Source organism: Phaseolus vulgaris, chromosome 1 (genome assembly GCF_051622355.1).
Source record: "Phaseolus vulgaris cultivar YP4 chromosome 1, ASM5162235v1, whole genome shotgun sequence".
Taxonomy (NCBI): Eukaryota; Viridiplantae; Streptophyta; class Magnoliopsida; order Fabales; family Fabaceae; genus Phaseolus; species Phaseolus vulgaris.
This window is the reverse complement of record NC_143498.1, coordinates 17,570,298-17,585,320: the sequence shown is the minus strand read 5'-3', so window position 1 is coordinate 17,585,320 and position 15,023 is coordinate 17,570,298. Positions and strand designations below refer to the sequence as shown.

The following is a 15,023-nucleotide window of genomic DNA, read 5'->3' as shown; positions in this document are numbered from 1 at the left end:
AAAAGACTATTTTTCCTAAGGACTAGAAGAACTTCCCTAAGGTGGCTTAGATGGTCTTCTAGGGTTTTACTATATACTAAGATATCATCAAAGTAAACTACTACATATTTACCTATACAATCCCTTAAGGTATGATTCATAAGCCTCATGAATGTGCTTGGAGCGTTAGTAAGCCCAAAGGGCATCACCAACCACTCATATAATCCAAATTTGGTCTTAAAAGCGGTTTTCCACTCATCACCCTCCTTGATTCGAATTTGGTGATATCCACTTTTAAGGTCAATCTTGGAGAATAGAGTTGACCCATGCAATTCATCAAGCATATCATCAAGCCTCGGGATTGGATGCCTATACTTGATGGTGATGTTGTTGATTGCTCTACAATCACAACACATACGCCATTTTCCATCCTTTTTGGGCACCAACAAGACAGGTACAGCACAAGGGCTTAGGCTCTTTTGAACCCAACCCTTCTCCAACAAGTCTTGAACTTGTGATTCTATCTCCTTTGTTTCCTCGGGGTTGGTTCTATAAGCAGGCCTATTTGGTAGGCTTGCCCCCGGTATAAAGTCAATTTGATGTTCTATCCCCCTAAGAGGAGGAAACCCAATGGGTCCTTCTTGGGAGAATAGATCTTCAAATTCACTCAAAAGGTTTTCTATTTGAGGAGGTAAAACCATGAGTTCACTACTTGTGGCAGTGCATGTAAGTGCTCCTTTACAAAAGATAAGGCTTGGTTGTTCAACAAGAAGCAAGTTTTCAAAAACATTTTCAAGAGGTTTTTCTTGTTGACCAACCTTGTGGGAAGGAACACTCTTCTCCCACGCCTTTCTATCCCTAAGGATTTTCTCTTTTTCTAGCTCTTTTTTTTTTTGTTTTCCTCATCCCTCTTTTGTTTCATTTGTATTTGGTCTTTCACCACTTGAGAATGTGGTAAAGGACTAAGTACAAACTTCTTATACTTATGGGTGAAGGAAATCTCGTTAGTGAGACCATCATGCAAGGTTTTCTTATCAAATTGCCATGGTCTCCCTAATAAGATATGGCAAGCTTCCATAGGCACTACATCACATAAAACTTTGTCTTTGTAGTTCCCTATGGAAAACTTGATTTCCACTTGCTTGTCTACATGTAGTTCCCCATTTTCATTAAGCCATTGAAGTTTGTAAGGTTTTGGGTGAGGAACTACTTGTAGATTAAGCTTTTCAACCATCCTAGCACTACAACAATTACAACTAGATCCACTATCCACAATGAGGGAACATATATTTTCTAAAACATTGCATCTTGTATGAAAGATGTTCTCCCTTTGTGTTTCCATGGATGTGCTAGGGTGATTGTTGAGGGTTCTCCTAATCATAAGCAATTCTCCCTCTAGTGGAGCTACCCTCTCATCCTCTCCCCCTTCCTCTCTCTCACTAGGCTCATCCTCGCCACTAGTGTACTCATCTACACCTTTAAGAAACAAAGTCCTTTGGTTTGGACATTGTGCTTGCACATGCCCTCTACCATAGCACTTAAAACATTTAACATCTCTAGCTCGGATAGGTGGGGTTGAGGTTTCTTTGGTGAAGGGCTTGGTAGGCTCTTTTGGTTTTTCCTTGGATGTACTACCCTCCCTTCTAAACTCTTTCTTGGGATAAAAGCTAGAATAGGGGCTCACCTTTTGACTTGAGGTTTTGCGCAAGTTTTGTTGCTCAACTTTAATGCAAAGTTGAACCAAATCATTCAAGTCTTGATAAGGTAAGAGCTCTACTCTATCTCTTATCTCAAGTGATAGGCCACTAAGGAACCTAGCTATGGTGGTTTCCTCTTCCTCTCTAATAGAGGCTCTCATCATATAGAGCTCCATCTTTTGTCTATACTCCTCTACACTCATATTTCTTTGTTGGAGTCTTTGGAGCTTGTCCATCAACTCCCTATGGTAGTAAGAGGGTATATGTCGACGTCTTAGGGCTCCCTTAAGGTCATTCCAATATGTAATGGAAGGTTCCCTATGAAGACGTCTATCTCTTTCGAGAGAGGTCCACCAATACATGGCATTCCCTTGGAAACTAAGGGTGGCTAAGGGTACTTTTCGTTCCTCACTTACCCTATGGCAAGCAAAAAGTTGCTCTACCTTCATCTCCCAATCTAGATATACTTCTACATTTTCCTTTCCATGAAAATGAGGTAGGTCTACTCTTGTTTCCCTTGGCACCTCTTGTTCCCTTTGCCTAGTTCTTCTAGGGGGTGGTTGGTAATAATCATTGATTCTACGGCTTCCCTCCCCTAGAGACTCAATACTTTGAGAATGGGATGCATGAGTTTTCTTTTTTTTTTTTGTGATTTTTGTGACTTCTCTTCTTGAGCTTTAGCCAACTCATTGATTTTGTTCTCATTCTCCAATTGTCTAAAAGATATCAATTGTACCGCTTGGGATACTTCTTTTAAAAGAGTTTTCAAAGATTTTACTTCACTTTCTATAGACTTTGGAGAGTGAGAAGAAGAAGACATGGCTAAAACTTTGTGTATATAGGTGTTTTACTTTGAGAAAGTTTAGGAAAGTTAAAGAAGGTAGTTTTCCAGGTAAGGGAGGTGAGTCACAAAGGACTACTTAAGTACCAAGCCTTTTCCTTGCCAAAAACTATCCCCCAATATCTTCACACAAGACTTTCTCTTAGTGAAACACTTAGAACACAAATAAGTTGAGAAATAAATGCAAGAAAACAATGCAAGCTAACTATGCAATCAAAGCTAGTCGGTTTAGCACACAAATTAGACAAAAATAAACATGCAAGACGTAGCTATGAAAGCAAAAGAAAAGCAATTACAAACAAGTAACAATTACTAATCAAGAATGCTATACTATTCGGCCCTAGGTGAGGCTTCTTGGACACTTTGAGCCCTTGAAGACACACTCACCGTCTAAAACGTAATTAAAAGAGGTAATTAACAATAAACCAAGTTGCAAAGGGAAATAAGAAAACTCCCTTTGTTGTTCCTCCTTTTGGTTAGTGCACTTCTTTGTTGTCTTGATTGTTGATCTCCTAAATGTTTGTAGTGTTTGTTTCAAGGAAGTTTGTTTCGGCTTTGGCTTTGTCTCCTCCTTAGAATGTTGGCTTTAATTCTCCAATTTCCAGCACCTATTCACAAGGGCTAAACCTTAAACCAAGTCAAATTCCATGCACATAAGCACCAAGGGAGAAATTAAATTCCAGCACCCAAAAAGAGAGGTCAAGGAACAAAAGCAAGAAACAAATTTAATTGAAAGAAAACAGTACCACCAAAAGGATTTATAATATGACAACTTAGAAAGAGATTCAAGAAATTAAAGCAAACAATTAAAGGTACTCAATAAAAGTTGGCACACAAAAAAAATTCCTAAAGAAAAGCACTAGATTAGATGACCAAATAAAAAAACAGCACCACTGGAAAATGTTGTGGGCCAGAAAACGTGTTTGTTCCCTGATTTATGCTGATCTGTATTTTTGGAATTTGGCTCTGAAATTTGTTATGCAAGATATTCAGGATCTTATCTAAAATCTGGCTTTGGATTCACTCAAAACGGATGCACCATTTTTTTTTAATAAATTTTTCAAAATTGGTGTTCGGTTAGGCCAGCTGGAGCGCTCAAGATTTGCACTCTGATTTTGTAAGATTTATCATTTTTTTTCTGTTGCTTCTTTTGACCTAATTCTTTTTTTGTCTTTTCTATAACACTTTAAACTTGCATTTTCCAGAAAATCAGAATTTTTCTATGGGTGAAAATATTTTTCTGGGTTAAAACAGCCAAAACAGAGAAGGTGTAAACAGGGGAAACTGAAAACTGGAAACAAAAAACAGCAAAATACCAAAGTTTAGACACAATGGAATTGTAAGAACGGAAATTGTGTAAGAACTAAGACACAATTATGAACTCAAACTAAAAATAAAAAGGCACCAAAGGATCAAAGAACAGTAGATTCAAACAATTTAAAGAGACCCAAAAGCAAGAAACAATCAAGCCAATAATAGGACTACTAAGAATTGTTGACAAATATGGATTCACATGACTTGACACAACATTTATAGATTCAGAAAATAAAGACTCAAAGCATAAAATGAAGCAAAATTAAGAAAGCAATAAGGACTCAAATTCCTAAAAGAAAACAGCCACTCAATGGTGTAAGGAATCCTATCACAAGCTGCACAGAATTTGTTCAAGATCAATTGAACAATTGTGCTTCGGTTGGATCTTCCATAAGCACACCAAGAACAATTTAAAATGTAAAAAACAGCAAGACAAGTAAGGAAAGTAGATGACAATATGAAATAAAGAAGAACTAAAATTTAAAAGACCAAGCTACTCATCTTGAAGAACCAAAAGCTCATGATACCAAATGATGGCATTTTCATGTGTTCTTCTTGAATCAAAGTAGAAAATAAGGTGCGGAAGCAATGGGTGAGATGATCAAGACCCTCCTAGGAGTTGTGTTGGCCTTGTAGGTGCATGATGAGTATGGTGTTTGAGTGGTTCGGCCAGCTCAAGGGAGAAGGTGAAAGGATTGAAGTTTAGAGCCTAGATTTCTAGGAGAAGTAAAGTTTGTGCACAAAAATGGCAGCATAACCTTACTCAATTAAACTTGAAAAATACAATGAGATAGCTTTCCTATTTATAAGCTATCTTGGACGTAAATGTTAAGCTATCTTCTAAGGAAAAGAAAACCAAAATTAAATCTAAATGCTAAGCCATGTGCCATGTGCAATGACCGGCCACACAACCCTAGTTTCTAGAATGTTTCCATCAAAAGTGCTTTCTACACTATCCTATCTACTAAGTACCCCTAATGGGCCTTTATGCAAACATATACAAAGCCTTCTCTCTTCCATCCGTGGCTTCATTTACTTGTGTGTGAGCATGTTTGGCCATGGATCTTGTAAGGGGGCCTAGACGGTCTAGCTCCATGGATAGCCTCCCTCCTTTACGTCCTAGACGCTCACCTTCACGTCCTAGACGCTCACCTTCACGTCCTAGACGCTCACCTTGGTCTTGGTCTTGGTCTAGACGCTCTCCTTGGCTTGTGCCTTGGCTTCCTTGGGTAGGTGTGCTTGGCCCTCCTCCATCACAACCTCTAAGCACTACCTAAGACACACTTAAAGCAAAGCAAAATACAAATGAAATGTACATAGAAGTCTTCATCAAACACAATCTTGAAGGGGCAGCAACCATCTTCAACACTGTCAAGTGCTGCAGCTGCGAGAGTCCTGGTTTGAACTCGTGAGTCTGCAATCAAGGTGTTTTCTTTCCTAATTTTTGTTTTTTGTAAAAGTATTGTTGTGTATGCTTCTTGATAGTGTTTCTTGAAGTAGAGTGTTGCTGAAATAGTGTGTTTCAATTTGTGATCTTGGTTCTTGGAGGGTTCAAGAACTGAGTAATTTGTATGATTTTTTTTATAGTGGAATCCATATTGGTATAAGGTGGGACTAGATGTAGCTTTTTGTTGAGTGAACCAGTATAAACTTGTGTGTGCTATTCTTCTGTCTCATTCACTGCCTCTAAAACTGAAATCTGCAAATATGTGATAAAATGAATCTGTTGTTTTAGAATTGAACCTGTTATTTTCACTGTTGTATTGATCTGAACCACTTTTTGTTTCAAGATTAAGATAAGACTTTAATTAATATTAAAACTCAAGGAATCCTTAACTTTGAAAGACTTATTCTTAAAAAATAAGTCTCTTAAAAACAATCTTGGTTTAGAACTGTTTTTGAACTCTTCATATCAATTCTGTTTTTAAAAGGAAAGTGTTTACTGGATTATTCTTTTATTCTTGATCAATCTTTTGCAGAAATAGTTTGAATAAATCTTTTAGAAATGTGTGTTTCAAAGATTATGGTTTTAAAACAAAATTAAGGATCTTAATCTTACTTGATTTGTTTTTCAAGATCTTCGTTTTAAAACTAAAGTGAATCTATGATAACTCATTGAATTCAAAACTTTTATTCTTGATACAAATTTCAATATTATCTTTGTATAAAGATAAGAACTATTTTTAGATAGAATTCTTAAGTCAAAAATAAAATATATTAATCTTTAAACTAATATGTTGTATTTCTGATTTACACCCTGAACAAGAAAATCAATATGTTTTTCTATAAATAAATCTGTTCTTTATCTGCTAGGATGTCTTAAAGTGTGTTTTTGCGAAAATTTCTCTAAGTATAAGTCAGTCCCTCTTGAAGTTAGACTCTCATAATCTCAACAATGTGGAGAGATTATGCAAATAATTAAATTAATGTAATAAATTATATTATTAGTGGCAAGTTATGTTGGTTTCATGTTCACATTTTCTCACAATGAATATTTATGTGTTATGTTATTGTTATTGCATGAGTTTTGTTTTTAATAGGTTTTGACATGGATTGTGGGAAGGGTAGTTCTTCCCAGTCATCCAAAGACATCGTGAGTTCAAAAACTAGATTGCGGACATGAATCTCCAACTGCTAAGTGGCATGGTAGATGAGGCACTAATAATTCTCAATTTTGTTGTATTTCTTTATACTAATTTCATTTCCTTGGTTTTCTTTTAATCTTATTTACTGTTTTTATAATAGTTTGTACTATCTGCGAGATAAAAATAATTTCTACAAAAATGTTTTTAAATTGACTTCTTCAAGTTCATATTTTGTTTGATTCGTCTAATGTAATATTTTGACCTTTTAAAAAACTATCTTGGATCTAAAATGGACTTAGGAATTATGGACGAAGCTACTTAAGAAGGGAAGTTAGAGACTGATATGAGTTGATTTAAGAGTTGCACATTTTATGGTGGCACTTTGTTTATGATTTTTGTTTTAGAAATTTAAGGTGAGAACCTTAAAAAGATTCTCACTGGACACGAGCTTAATCAAGTGGTTAAGTAAGTGTGAAGGTTCATTTCTGAAGGGCAAAGAGAAAAGACAATTATAAGGTGACAAATGATGCAGTGGAAATAGAGATAAGGAACAAAATAAATATGGAAGGGATGATGGCGCAAAATAAATAGTAAAAGTGGAAGGGATGAAGAGAGCTTATGGAGAAATGAAGTCACGCCACTTGGAGCATAGGGACTCCAATATGAGTGATGCAAGAGTCGCCACTTGAGATATTACCCACCTAAGATAAGACCCAACATGAGCTCACAAGTCTCACAAAATCACTCCTGCAAAGTTTCTTTACTTAAAATCTCAATGTGAAAATACATGAGGCAATACACCCTATTTATAGGAAGGGGTGTCTTGGTGGGCAAGATGGGTCAAGGGTAGAAATGGCAAGGGAGAGGGGCTACCTAGGGTGTTGACCATGGTCAAAATTTAGGCATAGCTTCAAGAAGGTAGGTTAAAAACCCTAATTCTAGGTGCCTTGTCTTGAAAAAGTGGGCTTGGTACAAGCCCATTTCGCTAAGTACACTTCCTTTTATGCTAAGTGAACCTATTCTAGCCTATTTTGTTATTTGGACCCACAAAGTGTGCCCAATTTATTTACAAACATTTTTTTGTCTTTTAATAAGACCAGAAGAAAGAACATTTGATGTTCTGGTCTATGGCTAGTTCTTCTTCTGCTGAGGTCCGTCTGATATTTGGTGGGGTCTTGACTTGATTGTTAAGATGACTGCTCACAGTGTGAATTGTCTCTCGAGTCCTTGGTCATCTTCTTGGCTACTTGGATTGTACCAGAGACCATAAGCTTAACTCATGAAAACCTGCTGGAAATAGGCAATAGAAGGTCAATGAAAGTAGTAACTTACGTTAGACGGCCAACAACACTTGAAAAGAAAAAAACTATAGAAGTTAGTTAAAAATGTAACTGAGAATCGGGGGATCATTAGATGTAAAAACTGAAAACCCATTCTCAAGTAGAAACTTTATAAATAGAGAGGAGTGCGAAGTAGAAGGAACAATACAACATATTGAAGTATGAAATAGATTAATTTAGTTTTTTGTTTTCTATTTTCTATTTTTGACAACTCAATTTTAATATAAGTTCTTTGTTTTGTTCTATATTTTTTTTTCATTGTTTCTTCTTCTCTTTACATTTGTTGTTTTGAAATCTTTGTTTAGGTTGAATTCAGTTTTGGAAATGGGTAAACAGTGAAACAAGAATAGTGTCATGCAATAATCTTTGTTAATGTCCTTATTCTTCAAAAATATTTTTGGGAACTCTTTAGTGACAAGGATTCTAGATTTGGATCTCTTGCAAATTGAAGATGAAGATTATTAACCATGGTTTTTGTTCCCTGTTTTTCGTTTCAATTCTAAATTTCACTTTTCTTATTTTCAAGTTTTAATTCTTGTTCTTCTACATTTCTACACTTTATAATTCTAATTTACAAATCAATTCAATTACGTTTTAATTCAATTTCATTTACATTTTTCTCAATGTTTTGTTTTACGTTTTAAATCCATTTACTTTCTCTGCACTTTAATTTTCTATCACTTTAATTTTTTTGCAATTTACATTCCCATTAATTTACTTTTCTAGTCACTTACTTTTAACACAATTTAAGATTCTTCATTTACGTTTTCGTCATTTAAGTTTTCACTTCTTCTCTTTTTTTTGCCATCTCTTCATATACCTATTATACAATTTAGTAAGCAATTACTTACTAAAAGGTTTAATCGATGTATGAAAAACATTTCATCAAATTCCATTCGTTTTCTATCAAGCAACCATCAGGCAAACTAGCCAGCATTTGTAAGCTAAACAGTATAACAATGTCATCTTATTAATTTTGTTCATTTTTTTTTATCACGTTGCATTTTTTTTCGTGTCATTATGGTTTCGTCTGTACATTTGGTGTTACTAGATAGTATATAAGACAATTGTCTATAAATGATCTAGTGTTAAATTTACTGCATTTTTTAATTTTCTTACAATTTTGGTTAAATTTCATTTTCCCATTTGCTAATTTGTAACTGAAAGATTGTATACAATAAGTTATGTACATGTGATGTTTGTAAGAAATTATGTAAATTAATTTCTATAAAGTGACTCACATGACTTAGAGTTTGGGCTTTGGGCCCAAATATGATTTAATAATAATAATAGAATAAAGGACCCATTGGTTAACGTGAGAAATATATATCTGATGATATACCTAATGAAAACCTACATCTAATGGAGATTGGGAACTAAAGGCTATAGGGTTCTGTCTCTGCAAATAATAGTTGTCTTACTGTTAACCATCACGGAAGTGTGTGACAAGAACGGAATTGCTAAGAGATAGATTGGGACAAAGGAGATAAAGTAATTGCTCAAGTAGGATCACTCATGGATCAAGGCAAGTGCCTATTCCTTCTTGATTTTATGGATATATGTGAGAATCATTGATGGAAGAGGCCCCAACACCACCTTTCATAAAGGGCACCCACAAGAGCGTCTAGGACAACCATTGCATGAAGGCAACCCAAAAAGGAGCGTCTAGGACCACAAAGGAGCGTCTAGGACAACCATTACATGAAGGCAACCCAAAAGGAGCGTCTAGGCCAAGAGCAAGGGCGTTACGAATAAAAGGGAAACATGCCCAAGAAGCCCATCATGTGTAGCTTAGTCTTAATTGTGGTGTAAATAGCATAACCTTATGAACCTTTGATTAAATTCTGCAAATTAGGATTAAGGAGGAGTTAACCTAGATTAGCTACGGATTCTAGAAGCTCTCCACTAATCTAGGACGTCCATGTGCAAGTTAGGAGGCCATGTGCTCCATGTGCCTCCATGTGCTACTCTTTTACATTTCATTTGGTTTGCATTTGCTCATCATTTAGGTCATCATTTCAGGTCCTCCTTAGCCTATAAAAGGAGAACCAACCTCATGTATTTGAAGATTAAATTGAGTATTGTTATGCTGCCAAACTTGAGCCATAATCTCTACTCCTTGCCTAGCATCTAGGTTTTAGTCTTCAATCCTTACACCTTCAAAGGTGCTGGCCGAACCTCCCTAACCTCACACTCTTCATGCACCTTCAAGGCACCCACAGTTCCTAGGAAGGCCTTGTTCCATCAACAACCATAAGCTTCCGCAAATCTCACCCCAAAATACACCAAAAGGAGACCTCAATGCCATCATTTGGTATCAGAGCTATGGTCTTCAAGAGATAAGTTTCTCTTCTCATTTTTGTTCTTGAGTTCTTCTTATTTCCGAGTTGTTCATCTCCATTTCAAGTTGTCTTGCTGTTTTTTTATGTTTTTAATATGATTTGAATGCTTCTCTATTCATTTCAATCGGTAGTTTTTGTTCAAATTGTGCTTGAGCATCTTATTTCAATTTTGTGTAGGATTCTTGATACATTGTGTTGCTGTTTTTTATTTTTTAGGTTGCTTGAGTCTTGATTGAAATTCTATTCGGTTCATATTAATATGTTTGAGTCATTTTATTTTCTGAATCTATAAGTTTTGTCAAGTCATGTGATTCCAAAAGTTGTCAACAAATCTTAGTAGTACTTTTCTTGATTTATTTGTTTATTGATTTGTTTGAGTATCAATTTTCAGAAGCAAATATTAAAGAGCCAGCTCAGCATAAATCTGTGAAAGTCACGCATTCTGGACCACAACATTTTGTTTTAATGGTGCTGTTTTTGGTTTTTAAATCAAATCTAGTGTTATTCCATAGGTTCCTTTTTGTGTGCCATCCTTTCTTTGAGTGCCTTTTTATTTGCTTGTCTAATTTCATTTGAACTCTTTCTAAGTTGTGTCACATTTAATTCCATTTGTGTGGTACTGTTTTTTCAAATTAATTTGTTTCTTGCTTTCTCTCTTTGACCTCTAAGCTTTGTGGTGGATTAAATATCAATTGGTACTTGTTGAGTGAGAATTGACTTGAGGGGAGTTTAGCTTTGCTTAATAGGTGCTGGATTGAAGAATTTAATTACCTAATTCCAAGAGGATCAAAGGCAAGGGGCAGCAACAAACACATACTAAATACACCACACACCTTGGAAGGCCCAACAAAGAAGAAACAACAAAGGGAGTGCAATTAGAAAAACAACAAAGGGAGTGTCATTTAATTTATTTGCAATTTAACTCTTGTTAATTACTTGTTAATCACGCAATTAGACGGTGAATGTGTCTTCAAGGGCTCCAAGTGTCCAAGAAGCCTCACCTAGGGCCGACTAGCTTAAACTTTCAAGCTTAGCATTTGTTAATTGCTTTAATTACGCCAATTGCTTTTGTTTAACTTTGCTTAATTGCTTTTGTTTGGTCTTGTTTAAAGCTTTGATAAATTGCTTTAGTTGTTAGATAGCTTGCATTGTTTTTGTTGCATAAAATTTGATTTTCCCATTCTCATTGTGTTTTAAGTGATTTACCTAAAGAAAGATTTGTGTGAAGTGTTTTTGGCTAAGGCAAGACTTGGTATTTAAGTAGTCCATTGTGACTCACCTCTCTTACATGGAAAACTACCTTCATTAGCTTTCCTCATCTTTCTTAAAGTAAAACATTTCTATATACAAAGCTTTAGTCATGTCTTCTCACTCCTCAAAATCTCTTAAAAGTGATGTGAAATCCTTGAAATCTCTTTTAAAACAACTTTCCAAGGATATTCAATCAATTTCATCTAAACAATTGGAGAATGAGACCAAAACTAATGAATTGACTAAAGCAAAGGATGAGAAGTCTCACATTTCAAAAAAATTACCTTCTCATGCATCTATCTCTAAAGATCATGATTCTTTTGGGGAGGGAAGCCTTAGAATAAATGATTATTATCAAGCACCCCCTAGAAGACATAGAAGAGATAGAAGAGAACAAGAAAGCCCAAGAGAGGCTAGGGTACACTTCCATGGAAAAGAAAATATAGAAGCTTGCTTAGATTGGGAAATGAGGGTAGAAAAATTGTTTGCTTCCCATAAAGTAAAGAAGGAAAGAAAGATACAAAAGAAAAGAGAGGAAGACGAAAGGGAAGCTAAAGAAAAAGAAAAAGAAAAACCAAGTGAGGGGTGGTGTGAATCTAGAAAGAATGAGGAATACCTTATAACACCCCTTACAAGCATATTAAAAATAGAAAATCAAGAGAAAACCCTTGAAGAACAAAAGGTGTGGGAAAAGAGTGTTCTTTCCCACAAGGTCATTCAACAAGAAGTAAAAGTTGAAAATACCTTTGAAAATATGCTTCTTGTTGAACAACCTAGCCTTACCTTTTGTAAAGGAACACTTGCAAGCCTAGTCAAAAAAAGAAGAGTCCTTGAAAGAGGCTTGCATAGATAGAGATGAAGTAGATTATTTCTCATATGTGTTAAGATATCACCAAGTGAAGGACAAGTTATCTATAGGCATCTACAAAGACAAGTTTTTATGTGAGCTAGTGCCTAAAGAAACTTGTCATGTCTTATTGAGACAACCATTGCAAAATGTACAAATTCTCATAAACAATGGTTGTAACAACAAGACTACCTTTACACATAAGAGAAAATTTCTTCATGAAGGAGAACTCATGGGCCAAATTAGAGTTGATAAAACTCTAGAGCTTTTAAAAGGAAAACTCTTGTCACCCATGAGAAAAGATGTTCAAACACATTACCCTAGATACATTCCTTGTTTTAAAAATACATCTAAGGCGATGGCTCATGAACTCTATACTCCTTTACCTTTTGCAAATGATCCATGGGAAGATATAAAGCTAGATTTTATATTAGAGCTTCCTTGGACCACAAAAGGTATTGATTCCATTTTTATGGATAAGCTCTTCTCTAGAGAAGTAATGAAACTTCATAGTTTACCTCTAAGCATAGTATTGAAAAGAGCTCCAAACTTTGACAACCATTTTTTGAGGATACTTTTAGAAAAACTTGGAACTAAGTTGTACTCTTCAAATTCTTATCATCCTCAAAAGAATGGTCACACTGAAATTGAAAACATAGTTCTTTCTACTATACCTAGAGTAATCATGAAGTACACACACAACTCTAGAGATGAGCATGCATATAATAAAGTAGTCCACAAGACTACTAATATTTCTACATTTGAAATTGTATGTGGACTTAATTCTATTTCTCCTTTTAAGTTGTTACCATTTTCTAAAGGACTTGTGCCTACGGAAAAAGTAACAAAGATTGAAAATTTTAAAAAAAGGATTAGAGAACACATACAACGATCAAAAGAGAAATATTGTAAAAAGTTGCCAAAAACAAAAGAAAAACAAAAATGGCAACTTCATAAAATTGATTTTTATATAACTACTTCAACTAACTCATTTTCTTTATTTGATAATTCCCCTAGATGGAAGTTTGATCCGGGAGGACAAGCATAGTTGAAAAAGCAAGAGACTGTTATCCGAGATCACCACTGTGGATCTGAGGATAGATTTTATCAAGAAGGAGGAGATGATGGACACCATCCAACCATACACATCCATCCCCCTAGCCATGAAGAAGAAGAAGCAATAGATTTGAGGACAAATCATTTTCAAGAGGGAGGGGATGATGGAAGAGGCCCCAACACCACCTTTCATAAAGGGCACCCACAAGAGCGTCTAGGACAACCATTGCATGAAGGCAACACAAAAGGAGCGTCTAGGCCAAGAGCAAGGGCGTTACGAATAAAAGGGAAACATGCCCAAGAAGCCCATCATGTGTAGCTTAGTCTTAATTGTGGTGTAAATAGCATAGCCTTATGAAACTTTGATTAAATTCTGCAAATTAGGATTAAGGAGGAGTTAACCTAGATTAGCTACAGTTTCTAGAAGCTCTCCACTAATCTAGGACGTCCATGTGCAAGTTAGGAGGCCATGTGTACCCATGTGCCATGTGCTCCATGTGCCTCCATGTGCTACTCTTTTGCATTTCATTTGGTTTGCATTTGCTCATCATTTAGGTCATCATTTCAAGTCCTCCTTAGCCTATAAAAGGAGGAGCCAACCTCATGTATTTGAAGATTAAATTGAGTATTGTTATGCTGCCAAACTTGAGCCATAATCTCTACTCCTTGCCTAGCATCTAGGTTTTAGTCTTCAATCCTTACACCTTCAAAGGGGCTGGTCGAACCTCCCTAATCTCACACTCTTCATGCACCTTCAAGGCACCCACACTTCCTAGGAAGGCCTTGTTCCATCAACAACCATAAGCTTCCGCAAATGTCACCCCAAAATACACCAAAAGAAGACCTCAATGCCATCAATCATGATATGATAAGATTTGTATGAGAACATTATTGTATGCGTTCATAATCATGGTTAATCATGTTTTTATTTACATGTGGTATCAGAGCCTCGTTGCTCATGTTGTGATTCTCCATTAATGTTTTTCCAAAATCAAAGAACCCTAATTTTAAAATATTCCCAATTTAAGAACTCTAATTTTAAAATTAGGATTTATAAATTAAGGTTTCCATTCCTCTATAATAGATCTCTAATTGTCCTAAACCATCAAAAATCAAAGAACCCTAATTTTAATATTAGGGTTTATGGATTAAGGTTTCCATTAACATAACCCTAATCTTCCTACACCCAACGCCATTAACGTTGTTAAAAAACCCTATGAACCTATTAGTAGAACCGCAAGCCTTCGCCGCTTCTGTGAACCTTGTTTGCACGGTGGTAGTGTTGTGATGGTGGTAGGAGCCCTTTTGGAAAGAAAGGCGTGAGGAAGATGATGATGTGGATTCAATTTCTGATTATGGAATTATAATATAATATAATATAATATAAATTAATGAAAAGCATGAATTGTTTCTTCCTGCACTTTAGATTAAATTATAATATAATGTTGAATGCAATTTATGAATAGCAATGAATTCATTCATGCACCTTATGTCATTCATTCATCTTATGTTATTTTATTTTTAATTAAATTACTGAAACTTATGAATTAATTTTCTTACCTCATTTATTTTATTAATGATTTCAATTAAAATTTTAATTAAAGTGGGGAATGAAAAATTATTTTTTCCACTTTATGTATTAATTTTTAATGTAATTTAATTTGCATTAAATTAAAATTTTAATGAAATTTTATTATGTTATAATGTAATTTAATTTGCATTAAATTAAAGTTTAATTAATTGATTGAAAGTGAGGAATGGAAAATTAATT

The 15,023-nt window shown here is 35.1% G+C and overlaps 1 pseudogene across 1 annotated transcript in view; it reads left to right on the top strand.

The window, feature by feature from the left end:
* LOC137813624 (actin-related protein 2-like) overlaps positions 1-14,184 on the top strand; it is a 28,818-nt pseudogene extending 14,634 nt beyond the window's left edge. The window contains exon 12 of the transcript XR_016519695.1: positions 10,845-14,184. The product of XR_016519695.1 is annotated as an actin-related protein 2-like (transcript). The remainder of the gene's footprint in view (positions 1-10,844) is intronic.
* Positions 14,185-15,023: the final 839 nt, after the last annotated feature.